Below are 3,220 nucleotides of genomic sequence, written 5' to 3'. Positions count from 1 at the left end.
AGCTCTCAAAAGGGCCCTGTGCCTTGTTGTTCTGGGAAGCCAGACCCCCACAAAAGTGTTGGACATGAGAGCTGTAGTGGAAATACACTCCCTTTTCCTGAATAAGTAAGCATAAAGCATCAAAACCAGAGTTTCCCTATGGGTATAGGGAGCTTATTGGTGTTGAGCCTATCAATGGTGGGCTTGAGAGCAGCTCAAATTTCCCAGGAGGATATATCTCTGAGAGGCTGAATGCAGCCCAGAGACCAGTGAAAGTGGGAGCCATGTGTTTTGGATCAGGAGGTCAATCCAGGAAGGGACAGGAGTCAATGACCAGAGTCCCATTAAAGTCCATGCACATCTGCAAGATGAATGATGACCAAAGATGAGATATCCCCATGTCAATGCCTTGGCATAAACAAAGTCATCATCCTTCCCAGGATGGGGATAACTCCTGAACTAAGTGAGATCTAGTTTTATGTAACAAGCAGTTTGGGCTTGCAAAGTGGAATGTTCATTTACAGATAGATGAAGAAAAATACTATTCTTATTGTAATGTTGGATTAAGATTTATAACTGTGAACTCTGGAGAGAGAATACACATTCTTTTAAAACATAGGTAGAATGTCTTTCAAATAAAAGCCTATAATAGACTACAAGCAATATCTCAACAAGTCCCAAATTTTTATATAATACAGGTCATGTCCACTGACTACAATGGCTTAAAGCTCAAAATCAGTAGTAAAATGTGGGGCTTTTCCAAAACATCTCTAAACCTAGAAAAAAAAACCCCACAACTTCTAGAGGATTCTTGGGTGAAAGAGAAAGCCACCTACCACTCACATCACAGTCAAGGCTTTCCTCTTAAGATCAGAAAGAAGACAGGGATGTCCACTCTTACCACTCCTATTCAACATTGTCCTGGAGTTCCTGGCCAGTGTAACAAAGAAGAAAAAGAAATAAAAACAGTTTTATAAAAAGAGAAAGTAAGGAGTGAATCCATTTCTATTCACATGGTTGCCCATGTAGAAAATTCCAAATAATTTATCAAAAAGCTACTAGAGGCTGAGGGTGGGAACGCTGAGGTGGGACAGTTGCAAAGGCCGAGGACGCGGAAGCGTCAGAATGATGGAATTCTCGGAGAGAGGAGAGAGCGGTCCCTCTCTACACTCAGATAAGAGTGAGCTCTGTTCAAGAGGTCTCTTAGTGAGCTTCGACATTCGAAGGCCAGATGCGGCCCTCAGTACCCCACCTCACGGTGCGGCATGGAGGTCAAACAAACACCTAGACTCCAGCATGCGGTTTTGCTCAGAGACAGTTTGAACAAACATCCCAACTCTGTGAACTTCGGCTTGGGCATAAATTTCAGGTTGTTCATATGTGCCATTGTCTTAGCAAATGGCACCACCAAGTCCAGTCAACAGTACCCCTAAGAGCAGCAGTGGGAGCACCTGTAAATGACCAGCTGAGTGAAATCAACTTCTACATCAGGGCATTGCAGCCAAGCACTACTGACCAGGACCTAGTGAAGTTGTGTCAGCCATACGGCAAGTTTGTCTCCACTAAGGCCATACTAGGCAAGACCACAAACAAGTGCAAAGCCTATGGCTTTGTGGACTTTGACAGCCCTTTAGCAGCACAGAAAGCTGTAAAAGCACTGAAAACCGGTGGTGTACAAGCACAGATGGCAAAGCAACCGGAGCAGAACCCCACAAATTTATACATCTCAAATCTCCTATTGTCAATGGATGAGCAAAAACTGGAAGGAATGCTAAAGTCCTTTGGTCAGGTTATCTCCACTCGAATCCTTCGAGATACCAGTGGAACCAGCAGAGGGGTTGGCTTTGCAAGGATGGAGCCCCCACAGAGAAGTGTAAAACTATCATCACTTTGGAAAATATATTAAGGCACCTCCTGGTGTACCAGCCTCATCTGATCCCTTGCTTTGCAAATTTGCTGATGGGGGTCCAAAGAAATGACAGAACCAAGGAAATTTTATGCAAAATGGAAAGCCTGGCCAAGGAATGCAGACATGCGTGGTATGGCCTTGACCTATGACCCCACCACAGCTCTTCAGAATGGGTTTTACTCAGCTCCTTATAACATCACCCCCAACAAGATGCTTGCTCAGTCTGCACTGTCCCCATATCTTCCATCTCCTGTGTCTTCATATCAGAGAGTAACTCAGAAGTCTCCTCTTATAAGTATCTAACCCATCTTGGATGCACTACCAGTCATATCTCATGTAGCCTTCAGGTTCAGTTCTGACACCAGCAATCATCCCAATCATCCCATTTCTCTCCAGCCTGCCTCCATGATGGGATCTCTTACCCAGCAACTGGGCCACCTTTCCCTGAGCAGCAAGGGCATATACATGCCAACAGCTGCAGCTATGCAAGGAGCTTACATCTCCCAATACACCCCTGTGCCTTCCTCTTTTTCAGTTGAGGAGAGCAGCGGCCAGCAAAATCAAGTGACTGTGGATGCTCCCTCAGACCATGGGGTCTATTCTTTCCAGTTCAACAAGTAACAGTGGATTTCCCTCCCCATATTTCTTGAATATAAATGAATTCTTGGAGATGCTGATGCTCCAGACTCAAGAGGGCTGACTAGGAATACAGCCCCTCTGTGGGCCCTGCTGAGGACTAACTCTTGGCCATCGTTCTTCACAAGCCTAGGCCTGGAAAAAGAAATCTCTGCACTCTTGTCCTCTGCTCTTCCTCTACTCCTGGTGGAGCCTGGGAGAACTGTCACTTTTTGTGTGTGCTACAGTCAAGGAGATCAGAAAAACTTTTAAGAAAAAAAAGCCACTAGAAATAATGAGTTTGCAAGGTTGCAGGATACAAGGTCAGTACACAAGTATCAGCTGTATTTCTACATAATAGCAATGAGCAATTGGAAACTGAATGTTTTAAAAATGCTACTTGTAATAATAACTAAAAATCATAAGGTACAGAGGCATAAATATAGAAAAGTGTGTAATATCTAAATGCTGAATGATGTGTATAATAAAGGAAGTCAAAGAAGACCTAAATAAATGTAGAGATATACCACATTCATGGACTAGAAGATTCAATATTGCTTAAGAATAGCTGCTTCCCCTAAATTGACCTATAGATTCAACACAATCTTCATAAAAATCCCAGCAAGCTTTTTTTTTTCATAGAAATTGGCAAAATGATGAAAAGATGATCCATGAGGGTAGGGGTAATTGCAAAACACATGTCGGATAGGTGACATA

At 43.4% G+C, this 3,220-nt stretch overlaps 1 pseudogene across 1 annotated transcript; it reads left to right on the top strand.

Annotated features, from left to right (window-relative positions):
- The first annotated feature begins 1,287 nt into the window (after nucleotides 1-1,287).
- LOC307183390 (RNA-binding motif, single-stranded-interacting protein 2-like) lies at nucleotides 1,288-2,509 on the top strand (annotated as a pseudogene). Its single transcript has 2 exons — nucleotides 1,288-2,169; nucleotides 2,254-2,509. The product of its transcript is annotated as an RNA-binding motif, single-stranded-interacting protein 2-like (transcript).
- The last annotated feature ends 711 nt before the right edge of the window (nucleotides 2,510-3,220 follow it).

The sequence above is a fragment of the Stenella coeruleoalba genome (assembly GCF_951394435.1).
Source record: "Stenella coeruleoalba genome assembly, chromosome: 3".
In the NCBI taxonomy this organism is placed as follows: Eukaryota; Metazoa; Chordata; class Mammalia; order Artiodactyla; family Delphinidae; genus Stenella; species Stenella coeruleoalba.
This window is presented reverse-complemented; position numbering and strand designations above follow the sequence as displayed.